The sequence below is a fragment of the Tupaia chinensis genome, unplaced genomic scaffold, assembly GCF_000334495.1.
Source record: "Tupaia chinensis unplaced genomic scaffold, TupChi_1.0 Scaffold000361_1, whole genome shotgun sequence".
NCBI classification, from domain to species: domain Eukaryota; kingdom Metazoa; phylum Chordata; class Mammalia; order Scandentia; family Tupaiidae; genus Tupaia; species Tupaia belangeri.
In genome coordinates this window covers 539,409-555,172 of record NW_006159857.1, presented here as the reverse complement: position 1 = coordinate 555,172, position 15,764 = coordinate 539,409, and the positions used below count along the sequence as shown (strand labels likewise).

General features: G+C 38.7%; 1 protein-coding gene across 1 annotated transcript in view; it reads right to left on the bottom strand.

The window, feature by feature from the left end:
- Window positions 1-15,764, bottom strand: part of PLCL1 (phospholipase C like 1 (inactive)) — a 410,917-nt gene that overhangs the window by 322,997 nt on the left and 72,156 nt on the right.

Genomic DNA, 15,764 nt, shown 5'->3' with positions numbered 1-15,764 from the left:
GTTCTTAGATATAAATGTAAATTTAATCTAAAAAAGTATCTCCATAGTGAATGTCTGTTCTTGCTCGTGAAAATCCTTTTGCTCTGAGACTCTAAGGTTTTGGGGAATTCTAAGTTATCTCTGACTAGGGCAGTGTTCTATAATCAGACAACACAGAAGAATGTCAAAAGAGCAGCATACCAGTTCCAGGCTCAGCCAAACATTTACCCTCCCTGTGTCCACTTTCCTTATCTGAACAATGGAGACAGTAATACCAGCCTGTCTCACACATCTGCTGCACACAAGAACTAACAAAACTTAACAACCACCTAGACAACACTGAAATAACTTGGAAATGTTATCACAATACAGAACAAATGGCAGCAGCTCTATTTTTAAAAAATGATAATAATAATTCATTCTGAGAAACTATGAATAAGAGTTAAGATCATATATCCAAGAGGAAACAATTGGAAGATTGAACAAAGCGTGAATATATATGACTTTCCTAATAATTGTTTAACTTTCTATATTGAAGTGCATCACACAGAGAGCAAAGTATACAAATACAAACATAAATAAAGCTCAATGAATTTTTTTTCTTTTTTTGAAAGAGAGAGTTTTGCTAAAAGATACATGCATTCACCAGATAGAGAGAGAAGGAAAGTGAGAAATCATCCCCTGGAGGAATAGTCACACTGCAATGCCTTCTCCATTCTTCTCTTGAGATTTTGGACATGCACTCACATGCACCCAGTGTGAGTTTTTTGGGTTGTGGCTTTTATGTTTTGTTTTGGTTTGGCTTGGTTTTTTTGAGAGACAGATTTTTGCTATAAGGCACATGTGCTCACCAGAGAGACAGAGAGGGAGAGAAAGCAAGAAATCAACCCCGAAGGATGGCCACTCCTCAATCCTTTCTCCATTCTCCTCTCGGGATCTTGGGTACCCACGCACAAGTGCCCAGCATGAGGTTTAAGCCACTGAAGCCACCGGGTCCAGGACTCAAACCACAATGGACTATATGGGAGTCCAGTGACATAATCATTACACCATCTGTTGGTCCCTCAAAGAATTCTTTTTAAAAATGAAGCTCAGCCTCTGTGACATAGTAGGTAACAAGCTGAACTATACTGCTAGAAGCCACATGGCTGACTAAGGGGCTGGATCCCTAGCTCAGTAGATATAAAATACACTGGGTGAACATGCACATGCCCAAGATTCTACCAAGCTAGAAAGTTAGTAGATGCAGATTAAATTATGACCAAATCTTATGGAAGCCACTATTTTGTCTCTCTCACTTTCTCCCTCTCTCTCTCATGTACACAAATACACTATAATGAGCAAAATATGTTTTTTTTAAAAAGTGAATATACCTTATACCTTTCCCAATCACTAGTCCCTTCTTCCTTCCAAAAGTAACAGCTGTCCTGATTTTCTGACTATACTCTGATCTTTGTCTTGATTACTCTAATGGTTGTTATACCCGTTTTTGAAATTTATGCAGTATGATTCTACACCTATAATATGTTGTATCAAGTTTCTTTCTGTCAACATTATCTTAATCAGATTTTAAACATGTAGCGGCACATGGCTGTTGTTCATTCATTTTCATTGATGCATGGTAGTTCATTATGTAAACCATTATTTACCTATTCTGTTAAAGAACATCTTCATTGGTATGGCTATGACAAATTTCAATTCATAAAATTACTTCCAAACCTTAAAAATCAGATGTACACTATCAATGCACAAGAAACCTCAGTGTTCCACAGGCAAATTTAGTCCCAGCACAATTATGCTACTTCACACAAAAATGTAATCACAGAATCATGAACAATCTAAATCTAAAACTTCTGCATAAGAAACATTTAATTTGTGCTTTTATTTTTCTAGAGGGCACATGTGCTCACTAAATACAGAGAGAAAGAGAGAAAGTGAGAAGGTACCTGCATGGGTGATGGCCGGCCATGCCGCAATCGCTTCTCCATTCTCCTCTTGAGATTTTGGGCACATACGCATGCAAGCACATGACTGACATTGTTTTCAAGCCAGTGGTCTAGAACTCAAACTTAGCAGCCATCCATGTGGGAGGGATCCAGCCACCTTAACCTCCATGCTATCTGCTGGCCTTAGTTTGTGCTCTTTTGTTTTTTTCTTTAAAACTGCAGGTATGAGACCAGCAGATGGCATAATGATTACATCTTTGTACTCTCACATAGTCGAACATGGTTCAAGTCCCAGACTCAGTAGCTTAAAACTCACACCAGGCACATGTGCATACATGCCCAAAATCCTGAGAGAACAGAGGAGAAGGTTTTGCAACATGGTCATCCCCTCTGGGGTGTGATTTCTCACTTTCTGTCTCTCTGTCTCTGTCTCTCTGGCGAGTGCATGTGCCCTATAGGAAAAAAATCTCTCTAAAAAATAAATAAATACATACAAACATACATACATACATAAATAAATAAATAAAACTGCAGATGATCTGTTTATTTGCTTGCTTTATTAGATGTTTGTAGTATTGGGGCTTCTTTTAAACATCTATGAATAATGTTCACCTGTTGAAATACCCATTTTGTAAGACAAATAATAATGTGATTGAATGTATGGAAGAAAATGAAATTTAAAAAAAAATCTATGAATATTAGCATAAACACATGATTTAATCTTATATTAATACATTTTCTTGTAATAAATGGGAAAACATTTTAATTATTTCACTAGAAAAAAACAAATATTGGCAGTAGTTATCTCTAGATGGTGAGATTAGTTTTATTTTATTCTTTTTGCTTATCTACCTATTATAAAACTTCTAAACTATAACTATTATAAATTTAAAGTTATTTTTTTCTTTAATAAAAACCATTTCATCAGCCTCAACTTGCAATGTTTAAAAATTATCTAGTGTCCTTTCTCCTAGTGAATGCAAAAATGTGTCGTGACTTTTTTGATGACCCAATACATGTGTTTGAGTAAACCATCAATAAATGATGTATGCATTTATTTTTTACCTTTGAAAAAGACAAGAAATCGGGGGGGTGGGGAGAAGAAACAAAACATTTAATAGACACAAAAATGAAAAGCTATCTGTTATAGATAATGTATATGGTACTGTCTTTCACTTGATTAATAATGCACTGTATTCATGCTGGGAAAAACCATGTTGTACGCCATAAAGATACATAGCAATTAAATGTAAATTAAAAAAAGAAATTAAAAACAGAAAAAGACAAGAAAAGAAAATAGAGTTCATATCAAAAAAATATTAACAAAGTGGGGACCAGCGGATGGCATAATGGTTACGTCACTGAATTCCCACATAGTCAACTGAAGTTTGAGTCCCAGACCTAGAGATTTAAAACTCTCACCAGGCATATGTGTGCATGCCCAAGATCCCAAGAGGAGAAGAGATTGTGGCATGGCCATCCTCTCTGGGGGATGATCTCTTGCTTTCTATCTCTCTGTCTCTCTGTCTTTCCAGCAAGCACACGCACCCTGTAGCAAAAATCTCTCAAAAAAAAAAAAAAATTAACAAAGTGACAAGAGGGACTTTGTATATTAACTATAGAAAAGTTACTAAAAGTCATTGAGACTTGAGTCTATCATTATTTTACAAGTAACCATTTATCAGAGCAAGTGCTATAAAATGGTCGATTTATAAATATAATTTTTTAAGTTTGCCTTGAAATTATTTTTACATTTTGGTTAAAGAACCATTCTAGATACTACTGAATATTGCGTTAAGTCAACACTAGCAAATACAACAACTGCTTTCTCTAAGAAGGAAAAGCCGGGGGCCAGCAGGTGGTGTGGTGGTTAAAGGCACTGGACTCCCACATGGCCAAATGTGGTTCGAGTCCTGAACCTGGCGACTTGCTTTCTCTATTTCCCTTTCTCTCACTCACTCTGTCCCTCTAAATAAATAAATAAAGTTAAATAAAATAATTCTTACAAAAAATTTTTAAGTTGTCAGTTAATAGCTACATGTGAAAATGAAATGAACTACACTATAGGAAATCAACAAAAATAAACCAGTAAGCAAACAAATAAACAACTAGTGATACTGAGCTCTTGAATGCAAAGGGTTGTTTTAGCTTTTGAAATCTACTGACGTCCTGGTCAGAATATTTGGCAGCACAAACCAAGACCTGACTGTAGTGTGCCAAGAATCTAGCAAAGATTGAGACAAAAATGGCAGGCATGTTTTGATGTTTTTTGTTTGTTTTTCAGATTTTCATATTCAAGGAGACCAGCAGATGGCATAATAGTTACGTTGTGGACTTCCACATAGTCGACTGAGGTTTGAATCCCAGACCCAATGGCTTAAACTTGGGTGTACACGTGCCCAAAATCCTGAGAGGAGAATGGAGAAGGGATTGCAGTATGGCCATTCCCCATAGGTGATAATTTCTTGTTTCCTGTCTCTATCTGTCTCTCCAGCAAGCACACATGCCCAATAGCAAAAATCTCTCTCAGAAAGAAAGGAAGGAAGGGAGGGAGAGAGGGAGGGAGGGAGAGAGAGAGAAGGAGAGAGAGAGAGAGAGAAAGAAAGAAAGAAAGAAAGAAAGAAAGAAAGAAAGAAAGAAAGAAAGAAAGAGAGAGAGAGAAAGAAAGAGAGAAAGAAAGAGAAAGAAAGAGAGAGAAAAAGAAAATCTATTCAAAGAAGGTGGTCTAATAGAGTGGTCAGGCACAGAGGCACTGAAGTCACACTGCCCCAATATGAATGATCTACCCCCAAACTCTAGCCCAGGCCATGTGACACCATAGACTCATAAGTCACAAATAAGGGTTCTATGATTTCCATATGTGTAAAACTCACAATCAGATGGGTGGGAGTAGCAGAGCCAACATACATGCTACTTTGCAGAGGCAAATTAGCAAGGTTGCGAGCATCCATGGCCCAGAAGAATCTCTCCCAGGAAAGAAGTGCCCTACCACAGAGTGTAAAACCTAACCCAGCCTGCTAACACCATCTCTCAAAAGAGTCCATGGTACTTCTCTGCTGGCTGCAGGTGCTGGACTTCCTTCTGGCTCTGTGGTAGGCAGCTACCAGAGGAAGAAAAGAGCACTCCACGACTGCTAGTTCCCAACTAGAAGCTAGGACACTTTAGCTTTCCACCTCTACCACAAAGGAATGCATGTTTGTGATGTTGTTTTTTGAATAAAGAGTAATTTTTGTTTAACAAATGTAACCACCATATTGAATAATTCTTTAATGAAAATGAATAACTTGGAAACCTTCTCTCCATTTTTCTGTTGAAGCCAATAGGAAGACAACAACATTGAGCATGGTAGATCTTAGGTTCTTGCTAACTTTGATAAACTTTGAGTAAGTTCATTTCTGGGCTTCAATTTTCTCATTAAGAAAAACTGGTGGGCTGGGCCAGCAGGTGGTGTGGTGATTAAGGTGCTAGATTCCCACATGGATGACTACAGTTCAAGTCCTGGAAACAACAGCTTGGGAATAACACAAAACACATGTGCATGCATCCCCAAAATCCCAAGAGGTGAATAGAAAAGAGATTGTGGTGTGGCCATCACCCTGGGGAGGTGATTTCTCACTTTCCCTCTCTCTGTCTCTTTTTCTCTCTCTCCAGAGAGTGCACACTGCCCTAATAAAAACCTTAAAAAAAAAAAAAAGGAAAGAAGAAAAGAAAAGGTGAGGCAAGTCCCCTACATGACAGTCAGAAGCTGTGCAGAGGAAGCCAGATCTCACATGGCAAACCAGTTCAAATCCCAGCCTTCTTCTTCTGAAAAACATGCCCAGGATTCAAACAGGATACAGAATTGACAGATAAAAGATTGTGACTAGGACCCCATTGGGGGTACTATTGTTCCCCTCTCTCTCTCTCTCTCTCAGTCTGGTGTAATTTATTTTAATTATAAAATAAAATTAGAAAGTCAGGTAATAGTGAAAGGTCCAGGTTTCACAGCCCAAGCTTCCCTCAGCATGTGGGGTACACCCATGCATGGCTGATTTCGGCCAGATGAGACTAATGGTGGATCACAGCATGAGGACTTGTTGGAGGTGCCTGCCACTCTGGCTCTCTCTCTCGTTTTCTCATGGAAGAAATAAACTTAAAATAAGAAAGAAAATGCAGTGATAAAACAGTTATTACCATACCAGGATGATTAAATGATATCATACATTTGAGACACTCTGAATTGATACTAACACTTACAAAGAGCTTAATCAATGTTAGTTATTGTCTCAGTCATTGTACTAAGCCTATCATCCTGTAGTCATTGGTTTCCTTTCTATTATAAGAAATCTTTTATTCAAGTCTTTCTTGTGTGCCTTTTTAATTTTTTTAAAGGTTTTTGCTATAGGGCATGTATGCTCACCAGAAAGACAAAGAGAGACAGAGAGACAGAAAGTGAGAAATCACCCCCCCAGGGGGAATGGCCACACTGCAGCCCCTTCTCCTCCATTCTCCTCTCGGGATCTTGGGCACGCATGCACACGGACCTGGTGTGAGTTTAAGCCACTGTGTCCGGGACTCAAACCACGGTCGACTACTTGGGAGTCAACTGCTGGCCCCCTTATATGCATTTTAAACAAAATAGAATAAAGCAAAGTTTAAACAACAGCAACAATAATAAAATTATTATTTTATTATCTTGAAAAAATAGTAAATATTATTTTAACATTAATCACAAAAGTAGTTATCTTAGAATTTATTATGTGCCACATACTTTATAAAGATTATGTCATCTAGAGCCAACTTTATGGTCTGGTGGTTAAGGCAGACAGATTCCATACAGCTAACTCTTCAATTCAAGTCCTGGACCCGGCGCTTGAGAAACATTCTACGTGCATGTTGTGCTTGTCCAAAATCCAGAAAAGAAAGGAAAATGGTGGGAAGGAATTGTACCAGAACCATTCCCAAGAAAGAGAGGCTTTCCCCTCTCCCTCTTTCACTATCTCTGTTTCTCTGTCTCTCTGGTGAACACAGACACCCACTAGCAAAAGAAAAAAAAATCACATTATCTAATCCTCTCAATTCTTTTATTAATTTAAGGAGTTGCTCACTCTTTGACTAGGCTTTTAACCTAGGCCTAGCAGTGGTGGTACAGGTGATGGGATGTTGCTGCAGCATGATGCTGGAGCCATATGGGAGGCCCCAAGTTCAGATACTAGGTCAACCTGAACACACACGATCCTGGCTGGCTAGGGGTGATTACAACATGGTAGACCCTGTCAAGGCTGTCTGTTTCTCAGAATGAATGAATGGTTTTTAATCCTGGCTAAGATATAGTGTGTATAGAAATAAGTCTACCTTATTGTAGAGATATATAAGAGCTGAGCACAGCTGAGCAAACTATTGGGTCATCAGGAAAGTCACAATAGAAAAGATATTGAATGTTGAAGCAGGGAGATTAATGTCTCTGTATTGACTGACATGCATGGCATTCCCTTTTGAAAAAGCAATGTAATACACTGTAAAGTTATATGTAATCCAATGTAATATAAAGAAGATTATGATGATAATACAAAATTTTTTTAAAAATTTTTTTAATTTTAAAAAAAGGAAAGTCACGAAGCATTTTTGCATAGAAAAATACATCATGACTTTCCGGACGACCCAAGAGCATTAACTAGGAATCCAAAGAGCTAGTTACCTTCCCAGCTTCTCACCTACTGAAGGCATGTCCTTGGACAAACCACTTAGAAAGATCAAGAGGGCTGATTAATTAAAGATCTTCCAAAACTTTTAGTAGGGTAGTGACGAACATGGAAGAGAAGAAAGATTTCTTTGTCAGACACATCAGTGTTGCGGTCCTAGTTGTTTTACTGGGTGTGTTAACAATCAGACCAATCAATATTTAATTAGATATTAATGCAGAACACCAGAGGAGAGGGCCACTAAAGAATCCTTCTAACTTATTTGAGGTTGTATACTTTGATATTTTCGTTTTGTATTGTTTGAAGTAGAGTTCAAAGAAGGCTTCGGTTTTGCCTGAGATGAATCACTTGTTTGGAAAATATATACCAAAGTGGTTCAGCATTCCAGGATGGCTATCAAAGAAGCCTGGGTTCAGATCCCCATACTGCTACTCATTGTGTGACACTGGCAGTTTCTTAACTTACCAAAGTGAAACTATAATATTTCTGTGAGTATTATAAATATTAAGCAAAATCTGGGGCCAGCAGGTGGCAACCTCCATTTATGCACAAAGTTCTTGGAAAGTGTTTCCTGACTCTCTTTTTTTCTCTCTCTCTGTTTCACACTAGACATGTAAAATTCTTCATGAATTCATTCCTCATTAAAATATGAGGATACTAGGGCCAGCAGACGGTGTAGCAGTCAAATCATTGGACTCTCAGGTAGCTGACCACAGTTCAAGTCCCGGACCTGGCAGCTTGAACCTCATGCTGCACACATGTACGTGCTAGGCCAATATCCTCAAAGAAGAATGGAGGAGAAGAGATTGCGGCATGGCCATCCCCCCCACCAAGAGGTAATTTCTCTATTTCTGTCTCTCTGGTGAATGAAAATCTCTCAAAAAATATATTAATCAAAATCATATACATTAAAGCACATAACACAGTGCTCGGTAATTGGCAATTACTGTTATAGAAAATTTTAGTAGGGATTTGCTTTTATGAGTGTTTATAGTGTAAAAGAATCCATCCTAGGAAGCCCTAGAGAGTGGCACAGCTCAACCCAGTGTTTTTCAAGGTTCACTCCTAAGAGTACTTATATCAGAATCATGAGAGAATTTTATTTATAAGTAGGTCCCTAGAGACTAGGTGTAGTGGGTTACATAATGATTTGGAAAAAAATATGTCCAGCCGAAGCTTGTGAATGTGACTTTAGTTGGGAAAAGGATCTTGGCAGATGTACTTAGGTCAAGGATCTCAAGATCATCCTGAATTTAGATGGCCTGTAGGTCTAGTAACTAGTGTCCTTAGAAGAGAAAAACAGAAGATATAAAGATGGATACAGAGATTGGAGTGATGTATCTACAAGCCAAGGAATCCCCAGGATTGCTAACAGCCACCAGAAGTTAAGAGAGAGGCATAGAATGAATTCTCCCTGAGAACCTCCAAAAGAAACCACCCTTGCTGACACCTTGATTTCATACTTCTGGCCTTCAAAATCAGGAGAAAATAAATTTCTACTTTAAGCCACCAAGCATGTAGTACTTTGTTATGGCAGACCTAGGAAATGAATACTACCCTCAGTGGATTGAGATTGGTGCTTGGAAATCTACATTTTACCAAGTGCTCCTCGTGAGTTGTGTTCATCACCCCTGAGAAATTCGGCATTATCCGTTCCCTCTGACCTGGGGGGATGAGGCGCATAGCCTCTCCCCTTCTGATCCTGATTCTGGAAACAGGTCTAAGAGACATAAAGTCAAGGCTGTGGAGAAAGCCAAACAATTCTTCCCAAACTCAGCATAGGATCAATCTGGGCTTAAACCAATGAGTCTGCAGTTCTACAAGCCTTTCAAGTCCCTCAACTAACTCTTTAGGAGTCTAAATTAGGACTCTAATTTGTCTGGAATTTGAATGTGTCTCCTCATTCCTACTCGAGGCTAAGTATCAAACTTCTCTGTTTGTTATTAGGTCCAGAAAAGCATGCCCACCTCTAATACAAGCCTAGAAGGAATTTTACACAAACACAAAATGTTCACTTTTTATCATATGCTCTAATCTATAGAAAAACAGCTAACTTGGACTGAGTACCTGAATCACAATGACCAGAAAGAGAGAATTGGTAAAATCAAGGTAAGGGAAGGGAAAGGAAACAGGGGCAGCCTGGTCTTCCTCACCATCCTCTCCTCCAATGTATTATTTAAGAATCTCTGCTTTGGAACCAGCAGATAGTGTAATGGTTACATCGCGGGACTCTTGCATAGTCGACCGCAGTTTGAGTCTGGGACCCAGAGGCTTAATAAACTCATGCCAATGGCTTGTGTGCTTGCCCCAAATCCCAAGAGGACAATGGAGGAGAAAGGATTACATGGTGGCCATCCCCCTTGATGGATGATTTATTGTTTTCTGTCTCTCTGTTTCTCTCTGTCTCTCCAGCAAGCACATGTGCCCAATAGCAAAAACCTCTCAAAAAAAAAATCTGCTCTAGGAATAGTCACTCCCATCTATTTTCGCCTCATTTCTACACCCATGAGCTCTATTAGAGCTCTATAGACTTCAAAGAAAAATATGTATCTTCAAGAAACAATTTTGCTAAGGCATTTGGATATGGAGGCCTTGGTAGTAAAATAAAAAGGGTCAAAGAGGGTCACTTTGAATACAGGTGTTCAAAGTTTTCCACTGCTACAGGTTGACACTCTTTTCCCAACTTCTCTGTTTGTTATTAGGTCCAGAAAAGCATGCCCACCTCTAATACAAGCCTAGAAGGAATTTTACACAAACACAAAATGTTCACTTTTTATCATATGCTCTAATCTATAGAAAAACAGCTAACTTGGACTGAGTACCTGAATCACAATGACCAGAAAGAGAGAATTGGTAAAATCAAGGTAAGGGAAGGGAAAGGAAACAGGGGCAGCCTGGTCTTCCTCACCATCCTCTCCTCCAATGTATTATTTAAGAATCTCTGCTTTGGAACCAGCAGATAGTGTAATGGTTACATCGCGGGACTCTTGCATAGTCGACCGCAGTTTGAGTCTGGGACCCAGAGGCTTAATAAACTCATGCCAATGGCTTGTGTGCTTGCCCCAAATCCCAAGAGGACAATGGAGGAGAAAGGATTACATGGTGGCCATCCCCCTTGATGGATGATTTATTGTTTTCTGTCTCTCTGTTTCTCTCTGTCTCTCCAGCAAGCACATGTGCCCAATAGCAAAAACCTCTCAAAAAAAAAATCTGCTCTAGGAATAGTCACTCCCATCTATTTTCGCCTCATTTCTACACCCATGAGCTCTATTAGAGCTCTATAGACTTCAAAGAAAAATATGTATCTTCAAGAAACAATTTTGCTAAGGCATTTGGATATGGAGGCCTTGGTAGTAAAATAAAAAGGGTCAAAGAGGGTCACTTTGAATACAGGTGTTCAAAGTTTTCCACTGCTACAGGTTGACACTCTTTTCCCTCTCTCCTAACAAATGACTCTCTGAGGCTTAGAAGTGTCACATATTTAGGAAGTGCTATCCTACCTCTAAGGAGGCCTATGAAGAGGTTCCCAACATGCATGAGACTCATCTAAGGATCGTACTTAAAATGTACATTTCTAGACCCTCTACTAACATTCTGATTCAGTGTGTCTGGGGTGGGGCTCTAACTCCTAGGACAAGAAATATAGGATAGATGATATATTCAGTTCTCTAACCAACATTTTATGTTAAAATCAAATTAAGCCAGTCTGTCTCACCAAGAGTATAAGGCTAGATATGAGATGGCCCACATGTGCCTAGGTGCCCTATGTACTGTGGCTCTCTAGATTCAAATGAATTGAAGGTAGTCAGTGGCCAGATCACATTAAACACCCTAAAAATGGAAAATATCCCCACAGAGGTTATTTCAGTTTTAACATGATTTCCTAAATCTGGCATAAGCCAATTCTAATTAGTTTTTTTTCCCTGACTTTAGATAAAGACCTGTAAAAGTACTAAAACCTACGAACTACAAAGAGAAACAAAATTAGAACTCCATGACATTTCACAGACTTCCAGGAACACAGGAACTTTCAGTAGTCTTCCTGTTTGACAAAAGTTTGAGTTCAATCTTTTGCAATTGCTGATCAATTATATCTATGGGGGGGGGGAGGAATGTATGTTCAAAATCTTTTTACAAAGTCAGAAAATAATGTTTTCTTTTATGTGATCACTGAATTATGAAAGAAGTCTCACTATGAAACCTGCCAAGGAATCCCCAGGATTGCTAACAGCCACCAGAAGTTAAGAGAGAGGCATAGAATGAATTCTCCCTGAGAACCTCCAAAAGAAACCACCCTTGCTGACACCTTGATTTCATACTTCTGGCCTTCAAAATCAGGAGAAAATAAATTTCTACTTTAAGCCACCAAGCATGTAGTACTTTGTTATGGCAGACCTAGGAAATGAATACTACCCTCAGTGGATTGAGATTGGTGCTTGGAAATCTACATTTTACCAAGTGCTCCTCGTGAGTTGTGTTCATCACCCCTGAGAAATTCGGCATTATCCGTTCCCTCTGACCTGGGGGGATGAGGCGCATAGCCTCTCCCCTTCTGATCCTGATTCTGGAAACAGGTCTAAGAGACATAAAGTCAAGGCTGTGGAGAAAGCCAAACAATTCTTCCCAAACTCAGCATAGGATCAATCTGGGCTTAAACCAATGAGTCTGCAGTTCTACAAGCCTTTCAAGTCCCTCAACTAACTCTTTAGGAGTCTAAATTAGGACTCTAATTTGTCTGGAATTTGAATGTGTCTCCTCATTCCTACTCGAGGCTAAGTATCAAACTTCTCTGTTTGTTATTAGGTCCAGAAAAGCATGCCCACCTCTAATACAAGCCTAGAAGGAATTTTACACAAACACAAAATGTTCACTTTTTATCATATGCTCTAATCTATAGAAAAACAGCTAACTTGGACTGAGTACCTGAATCACAATGACCAGAAAGAGAGAATTGGTAAAATCAAGGTAAGGGAAGGGAAAGGAAACAGGGGCAGCCTGGTCTTCCTCACCATCCTCTCCTCCAATGTATTATTTAAGAATCTCTGCTTTGGAACCAGCAGATAGTGTAATGGTTACATCGCGGGACTCTTGCATAGTCGACCGCAGTTTGAGTCTGGGACCCAGAGGCTTAATAAACTCATGCCAATGGCTTGTGTGCTTGCCCCAAATCCCAAGAGGACAATGGAGGAGAAAGGATTACATGGTGGCCATCCCCCTTGATGGATGATTTATTGTTTTCTGTCTCTCTGTTTCTCTCTGTCTCTCCAGCAAGCACATGTGCCCAATAGCAAAAACCTCTCAAAAAAAAAATCTGCTCTAGGAATAGTCACTCCCATCTATTTTCGCCTCATTTCTACACCCATGAGCTCTATTAGAGCTCTATAGACTTCAAAGAAAAATATGTATCTTCAAGAAACAATTTTGCTAAGGCATTTGGATATGGAGGCCTTGGTAGTAAAATAAAAAGGGTCAAAGAGGGTCACTTTGAATACAGGTGTTCAAAGTTTTCCACTGCTACAGGTTGACACTCTTTTCCCTCTCTCCTAACAAATGACTCTCTGAGGCTTAGAAGTGTCACATATTTAGGAAGTGCTATCCTACCTCTAAGGAGGCCTATGAAGAGGTTCCCAACATGCATGAGACTCATCTAAGGATCGTACTTAAAATGTACATTTCTAGACCCTCTACTAACATTCTGATTCAGTGTGTCTGGGGTGGGGCTCTAACTCCTAGGACAAGAAATATAGGATAGATGATATATTCAGTTCTCTAACCAACATTTTATGTTAAAATCAAATTAAGCCAGTCTGTCTCACCAAGAGTATAAGGCTAGATATGAGATGGCCCACATGTGCCTAGGTGCCCTATGTACTGTGGCTCTCTAGATTCAAATGAATTGAAGGTAGTCAGTGGCCAGATCACATTAAACACCCTAAAAATGGAAAATATCCCCACAGAGGTTATTTCAGTTTTAACATGATTTCCTAAATCTGGCATAAGCCAATTCTAATTAGTTTTTTTTCCCTGACTTTAGATAAAGACCTGTAAAAGTACTAAAACCTACGAACTACAAAGAGAAACAAAATTAGAACTCCATGACATTTCACAGACTTCCAGGAACACAGGAACTTTCAGTAGTCTTCCTGTTTGACAAAAGTTTGAGTTCAATCTTTTGCAATTGCTGATCAATTATATCTATGGGGGGGGGGAGGAATGTATGTTCAAAATCTTTTTACAAAGTCAGAAAATAATGTTTTCTTTTATGTGATCACTGAATTATGAAAGAAGTCTCACTATGAAACCTATTATTGCAGCATACCTTCTACTATGGGCTCTTGCCTCTGTTTTTACATGATAGATAAAAACTCAGCATTATCAAGGGTTGGAGAGGGGTTAAAATCAAACAGTAGGAGAACCAGGAGGTGGTGTAGTGTTAAGGCACTGGAATCCCACATGGCCAACCACTGTTCAAGTCCTGGACCTAGTGTCTTGAAACTCACCAGAATACTCAAGGAACTCAAGCAGCTGTTCTGAAAAAAGATGATCAACCCTGTTAAAATATGGAAGAATGAGTTGAAAAAAACCACTCTCTAAAGATGACTTATGAATAGCAAAAAGGCATATGAAAAAATGCTCAACATAAGGGAACTGCAGATCAAAACAACAATGAGATACCAACTAACCCCGTTCAGAATGACTAAGATTAATAAAAAAAAAATAATCCAAAAAACAATAAATGCTGGCAGGGGTGTGGTGAAAGGGGAATTCTCTTACACTGCTGGTGGGAATGTAAATTGGTCCAGCCGCTGTGGAGAATAATTGAGAGATTCCTCAAAAATCTACAAATAGAACTACCATATGATCCAGCAATCCCACTCCTTGGTATCTACCCAAAGGACAGAAGAATTCTTAATCAGAAAAGTGCTTGCACATCGATGTTTATTGCAGCACTATTCACAATTGCTAAGACATGGAACCAACCCAAATGACCATGAACAAATGAATGGATGGAAAAACTGTGGCACATATACTCTATGGAATACTATCCAGCCATAACAAAAAAAAAAAAAAAAAAAAAAAAAAAAGAAAAAAAACCTGGCTTTTGACAGAAAGTGGAAGAATATGGCAGATTTACTGCTGAGTGAAGCAAGCCAGGCTATGAAGGAGAGACATTGTATGTCCCCACTTAATATATACCGAGTGTCCCCACTCTATGACTGAAACTGATTGACTAAAGGATATAGAAACCCAGTAAACAGATGTAAATACAAAAAAATTTACATGCTTATCTCTGAAAGAGAGCTTCATTTTACAACGTCCCTACACTAACAATGTAAAACTGCTTACCAAACCAAACACTGATCTAGAGCAAGACTGTCTTGTTATATGTTCAACTTCTAAAGTTAAGTAAGTGGTATAAAGAAGTTTGTGTTAGTATGTTCCTAAGTGTATTTTCTAAGAGAATGTTTTAAGTTTAGTTTCCATTGAAAGTGTAATGCATTCTAAGGCTATAAACTCAACTTTCAGCTACAACAAAGATATTTAGGTATGAAATGCAAAAAAAAAAAAAAGAAAGAAAAGAAAAGAAACTCACATTGCACACATGTGCACCCATGCCCAAAATCCCAAGAAAATGGAGGAGAAGGGATTGTAGCATGGCCATCCCCTCTGAGGGGTGATTTCTCACTTTCTGTCTCTCCATCTTCTCTGGCAAGTGCACGCACCCTTTTAAATAGCAAAAGTCTATTTAAAATAAATAAATAAATAAATAAATAACTCAAACCTAGGATAACATCAATACTTTCAGCAGACACATCTGCCCCTGATAGTATGTTCTCTGCATCAGTGATGGCTCAGCAAAGACATTACTTTTACATAACTATCTGTTCCCTTTAATCACTGTACCACTGGTGGCAGTTGTCACAATTATCTTGAAAAGGTTTCTGGTCTTGATGTTTTTCTAGCTGCTCCTTCCTTCACACAGTCCCTCACGACAAACATTGAAAGAACAAGTATATGACTGCAAGTCAGACACAGACAGGCCTGAGGCCAAAACTGTATTATTACAGTCACAAACTGAATACATACAAAACAAAAAAGTTATTTATACAAACATAAGCCAAAGTAATCAAGATTTCTACATCTCTATTAAGGAACA